At 48.8% G+C, this 15,102-nt stretch overlaps 1 long non-coding RNA gene across 5 annotated transcripts; it reads left to right on the top strand.

The window, feature by feature from the left end:
• Positions 1–569: 569 nt before the first annotated feature.
• Positions 570–13,236, top strand: LOC126515263 (uncharacterized). Of its 5 annotated transcripts, XR_007595806.1 has the most exons (6): positions 576–693; positions 783–1,291; positions 1,507–1,644; positions 1,981–2,076; positions 3,657–5,676; positions 11,688–13,236. It is a non-coding gene; the product is annotated as an uncharacterized lncRNA (long non-coding RNA). The 5 variants fall into 5 exon arrangements; XR_007595804.1 differs by lacking the exon at positions 1,507–1,644 and having other exon boundaries at positions 570–1,291; XR_007595805.1 differs by lacking the exon at positions 1,981–2,076 and having other exon boundaries at positions 570–1,291; positions 1,573–1,644.
• Positions 13,237–15,102: the final 1,866 nt, after the last annotated feature.

The raw sequence follows: 15,102 nt of genomic DNA, 5'->3' as shown, positions 1-15,102 counted from the left end.
GTATGGAACTTGCCAGCTGATACCATACCATCAACAAGAAATAAACTTGGGGTGCAAAGACAGCCCCCACATTGATGAACAAGTACAATGAGATTTTTAAGCCCATGCTCTGCCCTGCACCCCAAACACTTTTCAATCCCAATTTAAAATCCAGTACTGGAGCCAGGTGGTGGTGACGCACGCCTTTAATCCCAGCACTCGGGAGGCAGGCGGATCTCTTTAAGTTCGAGACCAACCTGGTCTACAAGAGCTAGTTCCAGGACAGGTTCCAAAACCACAGAGAAACCCTGTCTCGAAAAACCAAAAATAAATAAATAAAATAAAAATAAAATCCAGTACTGGAACCCAGGCATGGTCCTCGAAGGGAACGGCATGAAGGGTCAGTAGTGCAGACAACAGGGTAAGGTCGAGCCTCACAGCCTGTCCTGGTTGGTTCTTTGGTTACTTGACACATGTTGTCTGGGAAGATAAACAGTTGGGAAATTTTTTTCATCAGATTGGCCTGTGGAAAAGTCTAAAGGGCATTCTCTTCATTACTGATTGATGTGGGGGTAGGCCAGAACACTGAGGGCTCGTACCTAACCCCTGGGTAGATGGTTCTGAGGTATACAAGAAAGCAGGCTGAGCAAGCCATGAGGAGCAAGCCAGTCAGCATCGCCCCTCCATGGCCTCTGCTTCGGTTCCTGCCTTCAGGTTTCTGCCTTGAGTTCCTGCCTCTGGCTTCCCTCCATGATGTGCTGCGACTTAAGAGTTGTAAGAAGAAATATCCCTTTCTTCTACAGGCTGCTGTGCTTGGTGCTTACCACAGCCACAGAAACTAACCAGGACCCAGCCCTTACCAGGGCTGTGCACAGATGGGGCAAGGAGGAATCTATTCTGAGAACGGTAAATGAAGATGCCAAAGGCTGGGGCGAGGCTTTGCCCAGAGGAGAGCCTTGTCCACCTAGAGGAGAAACGAATGTCAACAAGATGCTGCCTGCTGGTTTTCAGGAAGGCTGGCAAAAGTAGACACAGAGGGTCACAAAAACCAATACATATCCCCTTTGACCCTTTCCACCACTTTCTGGGGGGTCTGTGCTACCAGACGTTCTTAAAAGAGATGTGGTCACAAGGTGAGTCCTCACAGCTTCACTGGCAAGGGCTAGAAGTTGGAAACAAACCCAGATGTCCATCAAGAAAAGCTAAGTTAAACAAAGCATTGAAGCAGCTGGGCAACAAACTCCGATACAGCTATGAGAAGGAATGAGGAAGCGACCTGGTGCTGATGCGAGCAGAGTTCCAGGATGTTTTGGTAAGGGACTGAAAACAAGGAACCTTATATTGTGTGTAGAACGTCACTGGCCATGAAATAGGAGATAAGATAGATGTCAGGTGCCCTCGTACAGGGATGTATGAATTCTAGAAGGTTCAACAAACAAAGACAGTATCTGTGGGCAGGAGGGGGAGTTGCGCTGTTGGAGGATGGGCTAGAAGAAAGGGAAACATGCAGACTTTTATATTTGGCAGTGCTTTGGATGGTGGGAAGTCCACACGAAGGAACACACCAGTCTCATAGGGAAATGTCCAACACAGACAGGTCCAGAGAGACAAGCGAGTGCCTGCCAGGGTCTGGAAGGATGGGAATGCTGAGAAGGACAGCCCGAGGTAGGGAGTCTCCTTCAGACGTCTTGGGCATCTAGACCTGGGAGGTTGCCATGGTTACACGCGTCTTGACTGATCTGAAGGTGACTGGTGGTAAATTTTGTGTGAGATGGAAACAGTGCATCTGTTTCCTGTGTCCACGCTTCGGAACGCACCAACCCTCCCGGTTCCTTCAAAGATTCTGCCCTCTAGGAGAAGCTCCAGATTCAGGCAGGAGTCATTGGGGGAGGGGTTCTTTGTCCTGCTCATTCTAGAAAGTTCTAGGCAGGGGAAAATATTAACTCAGCATGAAGCTTCTCTGTGGACCTTGAAAGTCAGTTTTACCTAATTCACTTAAAGCAGAAGCCGCAGAGCGAGAGGCGGCAGCCAGTGGAGTCCCAGGCAAAAGTGCTCATTCGGCCTGCAAGTTCCTGAGGTACCCGGTGCTGAAGAAAGGTCTGTGTTATCAGGGGCCCTCAACCTCTGGTACCAGGGCTGTAGAAAGGGCTGCTACAAGGAGAAGCAAAGGAAAATGTGACTTCCACCAAGTTGAATAGTGCCTGGTAAACAAAACACAAACCTAAGGCAGGGCGTCTTTATTTTTAGGGCTGCCGGCATCTGTCGGTCAGAGTGGCTGAGTCGTCCCAGGCTGCCAGCATGCTATCTTCCCGCACTGCTTTGTGCAAACTGGAGGGTCATTGACTAGTTAGCAGGTCACCTAGCAAGGCGGATGACGATTACTAATGAAGCCGACCGATGGGCTTGGGGCAGAATCATGAGTCAGAAAACAGAATCACATCGGAAGTTCTGAGGATGGACGTGAACCTAGAGAGTCACAGAAACACTGATACTTTTAAGCAGAGCAGAGCCAAAGTAAAGAGCAAACGTTTGGTCTCAGCAAATCAGCTAGTTTATCCCTCACAGCTCCCTCCCTCCCTTCTTCCCCACCCTCTCTCTCGTTTGTGATTCCATGTATGTATTTGTTTGTGTCCATCTTTCTGTAAGTCTGTCTGTGCTTCTTCTCCCCCAACCCATGTGTGTATGTCTGTGTGTGTGCTCCTCATGTGCACACACACACACACACATACACATGTTATCTGGTTTCACTTTCACCTTTTCTTATGTGACTTGGAAGATGTCACACGTCACCTACATGGTTCAGTCAGTGCACCTATAAGACAGAAGCAGTAATAAGTGTCCCCTATAGGAGCCTATGAGAGAAGACAGAGATAACAAGTTTGAAGCCACAGCAATAGCAGCTGCTATACGGCAGGACGTTCTCTGTTGTCCAGCATGGTTGGAAATGGTGTGTCTGGTCAAGATATTGAGATTTCTCACACAGGTCATACTTCATTCTGTTCCAAATATTTAAATGCATTAAAATGCCCTGCCCTAAGGCTGCACAGTCAGAGAAGTGATTTCCCTTAATAATTCAGAGGTGCTTTATGGACCCTTAACCCCCTCATTTCCGATCTATGCCTTAGTGTCCAGGTGCCTGAGCAGTTGAGGGTCAAGGAGAACCATGTGCTGTAGAACGAAATTGCCTATTCAACTCCTCGTGCTGAGCAGAGGCTGGCCTGGGTAAGGTCACGTGACTCAACCTTTTGCTGCCACGTGCTGTTTGCTGGTCTCTCTTCCAAGTTCGGCATTAGCACAAAGCTTTTCCTTTAAGAGAACAGCTTGGCCCTAGCTGGCCGCTGGAGTGACATGTCAGGCTGTCCCAGGAGCAGCCTGAGTCATGCCAAATTGCTTGAGGCTTGTACCGTAGCGCAGCCTGGAAATCTTTCTCCTCCCCACATCAGATAGAGACTTTCAGAGTCAATAACTGAGCGGTGATCTGGGGACAGACATCCATTCCTCTCCCTCTTGGAGGCCCCTACTCTTGGGGCATTGAATCTCCAGACTTCTCATAGGTCTCCTAAGAGACTCTTCTCACCTAACCTGTCTCCTGACTCTTTCTAGAACTTTCTAATGTTGGTCTACCATTAGCCTGCTAACTCTGCTCTCCTAATGGCATTATCTCCACCTCCCACCAGGTCCTCAAACACGTGTCAGCCTTCCTGCCCACCCTTCCTGACCATTCAAAGAGCCAATCACACACTGACTTTTATCCCAAAGTAGGAACTTCTGCTTCTATGCCATGATTCTCTGATATCTCCTGGAGGGAAAGTCCAAACCTAGTGGGTCTTCCCATGCCAAGTTGTGTCTAACATTATGTTCAGAAACGAGTGTGTGAATGAGGAAAAGAAGCCACTGTCAGGAAGTCACTGCTCGGCATCCAGTTCTTCTGTGAAAGGTAAAAATGATGACCCTCCCCCCGCCACGCACTCGACAATGCTTCCCCAACGTGAGCAAACAGACGAATTCTCCGGGAAGTTGAGTAAGTAAGCATGGTAGTTTCTAGCTTGGCTAACTTTCAGTGCACCTTGGTAATGGACATTTCCAAAAAAATGTCAGTGTGGTCCCACTGCTGGCGAGCCAAGAAGCACATGTGGAAAAAGCCTGCCCTGGCCACGGCCATCAACACTGATCAGCTACGGGATTAGTGACAAGTAATTCACATCCTTAGAAGACTCCTGGATCATCTTCAGTGATGAAGCCCTAGGTGGTGTAGGTGCTAGTCAGAAACATGGCCACCGTTCACACCCTGAACTCATGGAGGTCAGTTCCAGTTGATGCTGGCCCCAAGGAAAGGTTAAGAAAGAGAAAGAAACAGAGGCCAGACAGCACCCCAGTACGGAGAGCTGACTTGAAGAAGAAAGCAGACCAGATTCTCACAGGAAACTGGAGCCCGCTCTGTGTTGGGATGGCTTGTGAGACACTAGCACCTGAAGAAGTGACAGTGTCACTTTCCAGACACCCCCGTGCTGCACAGTCTCCCCTGCCTCTGTGCCTTCAGATACTTCCCCAGAGAGGAGGTGTCTACTGTCCATAGAGTCTCACAGTGGGAGGTGCTCCCTTGATAAAAAGATCTCCGACCATGGCACCCAAGGAGGTTCCAGGTACCTGCAAGTGGGAAGATTTTCTAAAGCTGGTTTTTCAGTCTCAAAGGAGAGAGCAAATAATGGAATGTCACCTCCGTGTTCCCCGTGTGATCTTCAGAAGATGATGAAACAAGATCGAGCCAGGCACAGGAATCAAATGGTGCCTTGTGATCTCCTTCAGGGGAGGGATCTGAGGACCACGATGTCATGGAGGATGGAGCTGGAATGGTAGCTAGACGGGGAGGGGGAGGACGGGAAGCCAGTTCTAGGAAGATGCAACTGGAAAGGATGAACAACGCACTGGGGCTTCGGCACCCAGCGAAGCCACCATCACATCAAAGGCGCCAAACACCTGGGAGAGATGATTTCATCCGAAAGAAATGATAACTGTATGGTGAATAAGTGAAAGACCCTAGTTTGATTATTATATAATATAACCATGTATCAAAACCTCACACTGAACCCATAAAATAGGTACAATTATGTATTTTTAAGAAGTGGGACCTCAGCATTACTGGGACTGGCCCTCGTGTGCGTCATAGAAGCTCATTTGCCAGTCTGCTGTTGAGTCAGATTTCCAGGTTGCATCCCCGGGCCTGCCCTCCAACTCCGCCAGCCTCTGAGACCAAGCCTAGAACTTCTAGGGGCCACTAATGATCAAGGAACCTAAAACACAGTATTTTGTAAGAAGCATCCTCGAGGGGTGGAGGGGTGGAGGGGTGGAGCACAGCCCTCAGCTGTGAGTGGCCAGCTGCAGAGCAGGGATGGGGTCACCCAGCCTCTTAGGCTTTCCTCATCTCTAGGACTTTTTAAAGTTTCTCAGTTGAAGAAATTTAGGCTAGTGGTTGAGGCGACAACCATCAACATAATGGACGTTTCCTCGGCCCTTCCTCTTCGGAGCCTGTTTTCAAGAGATGGCTTTCTCTTCAGATTTGTGGTCACCTTTAATGGTGGCTCCCTATCTAGAAGATAAGACAGAACACAGCTCAGACAGGGACAGGAGAAATATGGCTTGTGCCTTGCTCGGTTCGTCACGTGTCTTCTCGGCTGGAGGAAGTGACTCAGGCTGAATGTAAGTACCCTGCGCTTACTAATGGCTTCTGAGGTGATTTAGACTCAGATGGGCTCTTCCCAAGCTCCCGGATCACAGGGGCTTCTTTAGGGGAGGGACAAAGGGCATCTGGGGGCAGAACTAGGCAGTTAATGCTAAAATTATGTTGGAGTCATGTAGCTCTGCACAATGCTGCTTTGTTGGCAGTCAAAATTATTCACTCCCATGCCTTCTTGCAAAGTCAAAGTGGGCAGATGTGTGACTTTGAAGGGAGAGGTGGCTTGTCCTAAGTCCTAACTTTCTGCCCAGCTCTCTGCCTACGAGGCTCCAGTCAGCCTCCTGTGGCCTATTTCTTCACATTTCAAGAGTTGTTCACATCCATATCCCCCTCTGTGTTTGGTGTCTATCCATTGTGTCTAATGTAAAAAAAAAAAAAAAAAAAAAAAAAAGCGCTGTATACAAAAACCTATCCCAGTACCCAGGGAGAAAGCCTGGTGACTGCTTTTACCAGTTTTGTGTGTTTTCTTGCATTTTTCATGAGCATTCTTATCAAAGTTCCGAGAGCTGAGTGGAAAAGGTCTTTTACAGACGAGCAAATTGAAATTCAACAAAATTAAATAACTTGCCCAAGGCTACGCAGCTCCGTGCCCAGTCATCTTGAGTCATAATTAACTGTCTGGATCCCAGAGAGAAAGAAAGCACAGACCCAACAGAGTGACGGTGGGAAATGAACCGTCTAGAGGTGGCTGTCCTTAAAGGAACATGGACGGCTGTCTGGGAGTTCCAGAGCCTGTGGTGACCACACTGAGGTTCCTCACCTGAAGACACTCATAGGCAACTCTAAGGGGTTCCAAAGGAGGAGGATTTTGTCCCAAATAAGCCTTTTTATTATCTTAAAGCTCAGTGAACACAATAAAGACCTGTGGCCCTGCTGTTTGTGAGCATGAATCATCCAAGTTAATCCAAAATGTTCTGCGCTGACTCCTGGGTCACTGCGAGACACCGCCAAAGGGGACTGGCATTGACCGTTGAACCAAAGCCTGTCTCTAGCAGAGTTTAAAGCAGCCATTGTGCACACATGCCCCTCCGGGGCCCTATAGATTGCTCTGTTTACTAAATCTCTACTGGCTTCTGGTTTGCATTTTTCTTTTTGGGCCCAACAAAGGATATATTGTTCATTACCAAGATCCCTTGATTAAAAATCTAAGTGTTGAGTAATCGCACTGTTCCTAGCTGTGCTAACCCCACCTCCCCTTCCCCGATTCTCATCTGCATCAACTTCCTTCTCCATTCCTCTCATGAAGAGTGGATCTGAACCCACATCTGTTTGATGTCGCTGATCTTGCTGTACACACATGTGCTGGCATAAAAGGACCACGTGAAGTCTCAGGATGGAATGGGGAGAGTGGAAGACAGGGCTGGTTCTCTGGGAACTGTCATTCCTCCGATCTTGTCTGTGATGCATGGCTCCACAAGAATTAGCTTCAGGCATTAACTAGTAATGATGTTCTGAGTTTTAGGTAAGAATTAAATGACTTAGTAGTTGTTCGTTTGGAAAACACTGAGACTGGCCAGCCGCCTTTGAGTCCCCTGGGAACACCTTTTGCCTCCCAGACAGTAAGGGCCACATTTCCTACAGCAGAGATTCACTACAGTAACACCAAGCCCTTGGCTATCAGAAAGCACAGAGATGTCACAGTAACTGGACATTCAAGGCTCTGCAAATGGCATCAAGGTGGTGGCCCTTGTAGTAAGTGTTTCAGGTTTTACCTGTGAGTGACCCTGCCATTCCTGCTTCTCTTAGAAAAGGGAAATGGATCTTCAGACATCCCTGAAAGGCCAGGAAGAAACAATCTCTTTCTCAGAAGGGCGATCACTGCTCCTAAGTCAACTAGTAGGTCTAATCGGCCCTACCAGACAGGGCAACCCCAAGATGTCTCTGAGAGATGAGCTGCCTCTTTATCAAGATGTCCTGGGGGGAAATGTCACACCTCTTCCAATGCAGTCAGTTCCAATGCCACTGCTGCTTTCTAGAGAGTTCTTGTGAGGCCAACCTAACTCCTAAGCTCATGGGAGCATTTCTTTGTGTCTGGTCGTCAGAACAAGATGGGAGTGTGTATCTCTATAACAACCACGTTAACAGGGAACCCCAGAGTCCCCAGAAGATGTGCTCCCTGATGAAAGCATCAAGCATGTCATCTGGGAAGACACTGTGGTTAAGACTATGCCTTCATTTCTTGTCAAGGAGACTGCTGTCTCGACCAACATGACTAAAGGAAATCACGTCTGAGAACAAAGCCAACCTGCCTGGAAAACTAAGACTTCATTGCGTTTCCAGGATCTAAAAATCCAAGAATCAGAAGGGTAGGCAGTACCATTTAAAATAATAATTTAATTAAACAAATAATGATATCTCTCACTATAATGCAATTTCCCAAGGAAGCCAAATCAACCAAAGAAAGACAGCCTTCTTCCAGTCTTTCCCAATAATACTTGTTTGTCATTTCCTTGGAAAAGGTCTTTTTTTTGAAAGCTGGGAAGTCATGACATAGCTGCTCAGGCTGCAGGGACAATTATGTGTCACAGAGACAGGACACTCAGAGATGACACCCTCCGAGTCCCTCACTCTGTACCAAGAGCCCCAGTGTCTGAGGACTAGGTTTCCGTCAGCGTCACACCTGCCCTGGTAACCATGGCATAAGCAGGTCTCGCTTTGCGATCCTGTCCACTAGAGCCTGTTCACCACCTTAGCGCTCATATTTTGACATAGATTTTCCTTCCCTTTGGCTTCAGTGCTGAAGGCCTCAGACTTCTCCATGTTCTAGAACCAAGAGAACCCAGTTTCTTGCCTTTATGGCTCTCATCCTTTGATCTGCACCACGTGACCCATCTGCATGCATAATCAAGCAATTAAAACCACACATAACATAAACCTACCAAATGTGGAAGTGCTCTGCTTTGCTGCTGGCAGAAACAACTTTTACAGAGAGGAGGCTTATTCAGCTCACAGTTCCAATCCATCATTGTGGGTAAGTCAAGGCAGGAACTTGATGCGCCAGTCACATGACATGGAGCAGACAGGGATGGGGCACACGCATGCCTTCTCCTCAGCTCACTTTCTGTGCTCTTAGACAGTTCAGGACCCAAACCCACAGAATGTTGCTGCCCACTTTTAGACTGGGTCTTCATATGACCAAGACAATGCCCTATAGACATGAATGCCTACAGGTCACATGTATGTCCACGGGTCACATGTATGTCCACAGGTCAACCTAGTTTCGATAGGCCCCTTAGAGACTCTCTTCCCTGTGGTTCTAGACTGTGACAAGCTGATGATCAAAGCTGACCATCTCAGTAACTGAAACCCACGAGATTACAGAAAACTTTGTGCCCTGCTGTTCCTGTGCGGGATCCACCATGCTCTATTAGAAGAGCCTTTCTTTATTAAAGGAACAGCAGCCTTAGCTTGTCTGTTGTTGGTGTTGCTGTTAATTTATAGAACTGCCTTTGACTGAATTCAGGGAGGACCTAAGAGAATCATGTCTACCTTGTACTGAGACACTTGGCCACCTGTTCAACATGGAGCGAAGTCATAACAAAGCCCTTTATTGACCAACTGCAAAATAGCCTTCCTTCAGCTCCACCCTCTCTCCCCACCCTTTGGCAGAAAAAAAAAACCCTGAGCAAATAAGTACATTTAGTGCCAAGATACAGAGGTCAACAAACTTGCTTTGTCAGCGGAACCTGGGAACCAGGTCAAGTGAACTTCAGGGAATGTCAGCCCTTCCTGCCCCACAGTGTTTGAGCCTGAGGAGAAACAGTAAGAAAGTCTGGAGTCTGCTCGCCAGGAAGATAGGCAGCAGACATCTGATGCCATGGCCTGGCTTGGGAACACCGAAGAGGTTTGGCAATGCAGCCTCTGCTGACCTCAACCAGGGCTTGTGCGTTGCTGATGGAAACTTCCTCTAGCCTGATCATCACAAAAGATGGCTCCTGGTATTCCAGGCCCTGGCTGGTAAAATGCCCCCTACTCTGGAGGCTGGGTAGGACCTGTGAATACACATAGTATCCTTCTTGTGATCAGGTCACGTGACAGAACAAAAGGGAAGGGGGGTGGAATACACAATGAAAGTCCCTAATCAGTGGAGTCTCTACTCCGGTAGGGCCTCCATTCTGTAAGGGTTTGATTTGCTCAACTGTTTGCGAAGGAGGGTCTGCTGGATTGGCTGACCAATCAGATGAGCCCTTGAAGGGACAGACTATAAGTCAGAGACGAAAGCGTGCAGAGAGGTGAAGCAATTTAGAAACCAGGAGCTAACCTCAAACCATGTATAGGAATCCAGCTTCAGCCAATACCTTCCTTTCACAAAACCTCTGTGACCCTGGACAAGACAGCCAGGTATGGAATACAACAACTTCTGGTAGATTAGTCAAGTTTGTCACTGTGACAAAACACTTGGGGGAAAACGCAGCTTAACAGGAAAGATTTAAGGGCTCAGCTTCAGGGGTTTAGGTCTGTGGCCAGTTCTGTGTGTGCAAAGCCGGTAAGCATGTGGTCTTTGTTACATGGTGTGGGAGACAGCTACTTCTAGAAGGCTCCATGGACAAGAGTCCTTGCTAAGCAAGCACCAGGACCTGAGTTTGAATCCCCGGCTGCCTGTGGATATAAACCTAGCATTGCGGTAGGGAGGAGAGGGCAGAGGCAGGTAGAGCTCAGCAGTTCACAAAACAAGCTGTCAGCTCAATGAGATCTCCTCTTAGATGATAAGTCAGAGATCAGTAAGAGAGTTCCCGATGCCCTCCTCTGGCCTCTGTATGCAACACACACACACACACACACACACACACACACACACACACACGCATACTTACACCATGATCAACCATCAAAAACAAATACTTCACCTTAGGTACCACAGAGGGACAACATGCCAGCATTTCTCCAAGACCGTGTTTCCTGGCCATGCTTCTATCAAAGCGTGTGTGTGACTGATTCTTTGGTGAAGTGAAGCAAGCTGAGGTGTAAATGGAGGGATGTTTAGTTAGGGTTCTATTGCTGTGAAGAGACGCTATGACCACAGCAACCCTTCTAAAGGAAAACATTTCACTGTGCTTGGCTTACAGTTTCAGAGGTTCCATTACCATCATGGCGGGAAGCACCGTGGTGTGCAGGCAGACAAGGCGCTGGAAAAGGAGCGGAGAGTTCTCCATAGGGCAGCAGGTCTTCCTGTGACTGTGAGCCACTGAGCCTGGGCTGCAGCTTCTGAGACCTAAAAGCCCACCTCCTAGTGACACGCTTTCCCCCAACAAAGCCACACCTACTCCAATAAGGCCCCACCTCCTAACAGTGCCACTCCCTATGGACCTAAGGGGGCCACTTTTACAGCTTACGCCACTGAAAACTATGGTGATGGTCAGGGAGGTGTTCTGTGGAAAGGGCCCCATTGTCCTCGCTGGGGGTGATCACTGCTGACCTCCTCAGAAGCCACCAGGTGAGTCGACACCACTCTTCCAGTTACAGATGTCACACAAGCTCTAAATGTGAGGAGTGGCCCCTTCAGAAAGCAAAGTGTCTACCAAGACTTAATGTAGCAGGTGGTTGAGCAATAGCCAAGCCAAGAACCTGCCCTGGTGTGAAAGCTCTGATGGACATGGTGATTTGTTGAATTAGGAGCGGCAGGGCTGTGTCCCAGGCACCTGGCCGTCTGCATGGCTAGCTTATGCCCGAAATAATTACACGGAAACTGTGTTCTTTTAAACACTGCCTGGCTTGTTATCTGTAGCCTCTTACTGGCTAGCTCTTACATATTTAATCTAACCCATTTCTAATAATCTGTGTAGCCCACGAGCTGGCTAACCAGGAAAGATCTTAACCTGCGTCTCTCTGGAGTGGGAGAATCATGGTGACTCCCTGACTCAGCTTCTTTCTCCCAGCATTCTCTTCTGTTTACTCCACCCACCTATGTTCTAACCAATAAAATGGGCCAAGGCAGTTTCTTTATTATAATTAACCAATGTCCTTCCTCCATCAGTGATTGTCAGCTTGTCATGGAAGCACACCTCCGGGCACGCCTGTGCGGACTGGTCGCCGTCCGGTGGACTGGGGTCCTGAACTCACTAAAACGCTGAACGCCAGCATCCAGCTCCTGCTTTGTGTCCTGACTCCAGAGGCGGCAGGGCCAGCTGCCATGTATCTGTCTCCATGACTTCCCTGTGCATTCAGGCCGGGAGCCAAAGTAAATCCTTGCCCCTCAGTGACTTCTGTCAAATATTTGTCACAGCAATGAGGCAGTGACTAACAGAGACAGTATGCATTTCTGTGCTTGGGCACTGTTCTCAAATATTATCCCTGGGGCTGAGCCCATCAGTCCGAGTCAGGGCTGAGCGCTGAAGAGCTTGAGAAGACATGGAGGTGATGCCATGCAATTCCTACATTTGGTGGGAGAAGGACAGTGGGGCTCAGGAGGGGCCAGCTGTGGCTATACCGGACGTCAGGTGTCCCCCCACTCGTGTGTTTGGACAGTTGGTCCTCAGTTGCTGGTATTGTTCTGCACCCCCTCAGGCACGAGGATTGAAAGGCAGATGTAAAGCCCCCGAGTAGCACCTGAGGGTTTCAGGCCGGCTCCACTACTCGTAGGAGCTGTTTCCTAACTACCACAGCAAAGTAATACACTGACTTGTGTTTCCACTGCTGCAGCCCGGAGCGTCTCCAGGCCCCAGTGACGGGTTGCAGTACTGCTGAGAGCATGCCCCTGACAAACCCTTCCTCCTCCGGTTGTCCCGCGGTTGTCCGAGCCATAGAGGAACTAGTACAGCTCTTTCCCACAGGCACCCAAGCCGAACTCTGCTTGGACTTTGTCCTGGGGACTCCGTAACGAATGTGGAGTCAGTGGGTGGCGCTTCAGTCATCCGAAATGTGTAACCTTCTCACTGACCCGGAGGCTGGACTTTGAATTCCTGTATCAGCAGAGCCGAGCTCCCAGGGAGCATTCTGGGAAAGGATGCTTCCTTGCCTCTTCCAGCTGTTGGTGGGGGCAGCCTTCCTCAGAGTTCCCAGCCTTTCTACTGTGTCCCTCCAGCTTCTCACCCCACCTGCACATGGTCCCTTCCCTGTGTGTGTCTGTGTAGTGTCTCTTCTTACGATGGCATCAGTGACACTGGATTTAGAGATCAGCTTCACCAACAGGACCTCGTGGGAATTTAAATAATTTCATCTACAAAGATCCTCTTTTGAAATAAGGTCACATTCCGCTGCTCTAAATCACTGCAAATTTTGAGAGAACACTTTATAACACATTACGTAAGGATGTGTGCCTGCATGTGTGTGTGTGTGTGTGCATGAGTATGCATGCACTCAGAGCTAACCACAGCCACCTGCATCACCTGCAGCTCCCCCAGCAATGCTCCTCACCACTATACCATATGATGCTAGAATCCAGGACTCAGACGTCAGAGTTGAACGATAGATAACCTCAGGGGGCACCTAGCCAATGGCTGATGATGAGCCCGGCTCCCAGCTACATGGGAGACATTGCCTCATCCACCCTTGCCTATGAGGGGAAAGAGAGTGGGGTAGGGTGGGCTAAGGAGGCAGACACTCTTGGGACATCCCTTGGACCATGAGAGGCATCACATGTGGGGTGATGAGGCCCCTTCTGCCAGTGGGATGCCCATGAGTCCCGAGCTGGGTCTCTGAGTCCCTAAGATTGATGAAAATGCCCCCTGAATCTCCTGCCAGACAATCAGCCGTCTATATGTTTGATTTCATCAGACACCATCCCTCTTGTGTTGGTGTCAGGCGTCACCACAGGCTTCTTGTCCTCGACACTGCCATGACAAGACAGAAAATCACAGGACTGAGCAAGATGACCCCTCCCACAGCCATTCTTCATCCACCAGAGAAAACAACCCGATACTTGGGGGTGGGCTTCTTGGGACCAATAGAGTGAATCCACACTTTGTTCTCTGGCCCTGCAAGGCCACCTTTGACAGCTTACTTCCCTAGGAAGACACCCAGAGGCCCGGACTGTGTTTGGATGAAGTCTCAAACCTATGTCCACATCAGGCTGGAATGGTCAGCCAGTACTTCAAGTCCAGCCTAGTGGAGGGTGGAGGAGACTTTGGGGTGGGAGGAAGTGCCACCTACTGGTGAGAAGGAAAGACTGGCTTGCTTGCATAGATCTAGGACTTGGGCTTTAGGGAGACTATTCTTGATCACCCTGTCTTACAAATACCAGACAACTGAAAATAGTGTGTCTAAGCTGAACAAGATGGCTTCCCAATCAAGCTGTCAGTCTCCTGTAGAGCCTCTCGACAAAGCCTTAGGCCAGCTCTCCACAGCCAGTCAGCCCAGAGACCAAAGGGAGTAGCTGAGGCTCAGGGGGCCACCATCCCAAACAACTTCCCTGTGCTATCGGGAGCCAAGAATTCAGAGTCTAAATGCTTCCCACCTATGTGATGAAGGACCCAATTTTTTTGTAAACCCGAGAATTCATGTTCAACCCATTCTAACAACTCGCGTTTTATGGCAATAGACAATCAGAATAGTAACTTTTGCAAGATTAATTGGCATACAGCCAGATATGTTGTAGATTATAGAGAACTTTTTTGTTTTTTTTGGGGGGGGGATCCTGAGTCTGCAGGCCAGGCTAAACTCAAACCCTAAGGAATCATTCTGCCTTGGCTTCCCCAGCGCTGGGGCTCCAGGTAAGCCACCACACCCAGCTCAGATTTAGGGCCTTACGTCTGCTCAGGATTTGGCTGTTGTTTGTTTTTTTGTTTTCTCAGTATGGCCTCAAAAGCCCTTCTTGGGAAAGGGGCTGGAAACACGCTCAGCTTCTTAGTGCTTAATCCCTGAATGGGGAAATCAAATAAGCGAGTGAAAACCCTAACGTCATTGGAAGACATTTCCTGTTCTCGGACTGGACTAACTCACTTCTGGGTGCTGGGATTATCACAAGATTACTCTGAAGCCTGTGGGCATCAGAAGATTGGAAGGGCCTTGGTAGGTGTTGGTACAGAGAAACTCAAAGTTCCAGAAAGACGTCTAACCCAGATTCACAGGCAGCAACCACTTGGAAAGACACTCTGTCAGGATAACAGAGCCAGCTGATCTGAAGGACTGTGGGCAATCCTAGGCCAGCCCTTGGTGCCACTGTCCTTGTCCCATCACCAAGAGTATTATGGGAAGCCACTGCAGGGAGGGTTGAGGATGAGGTGAGAGCAGAAAGCACCCTCAGAGAGAAAACGGTTTCTTTCCCAGAGGGTAGTTAAATCCACTGAAGAGCCAGAAACCAAAGGTGATCTAGGACAGGGGATGGTGGTTATCGATGAAATGAACAGTGTGTGAGATAAGACCCGATTAGTGCTCTGACCCGAGCCTTACTCTGAACAGATGGCTCCTCATGCTCTCTGCGTGTGCATCTTACTGCATCTGAATATAATGTC

This window comes from Alexandromys fortis, unplaced genomic scaffold (genome assembly GCF_014885135.2).
Source record: "Alexandromys fortis isolate MF-2015 unplaced genomic scaffold, M_Fortis_MF-2015_v1.1 scaffold_162, whole genome shotgun sequence".
Lineage (NCBI taxonomy): Eukaryota > Metazoa > Chordata > Mammalia > Rodentia > Cricetidae > Alexandromys > Alexandromys fortis.
This window is presented reverse-complemented; position numbering and strand designations above follow the sequence as displayed.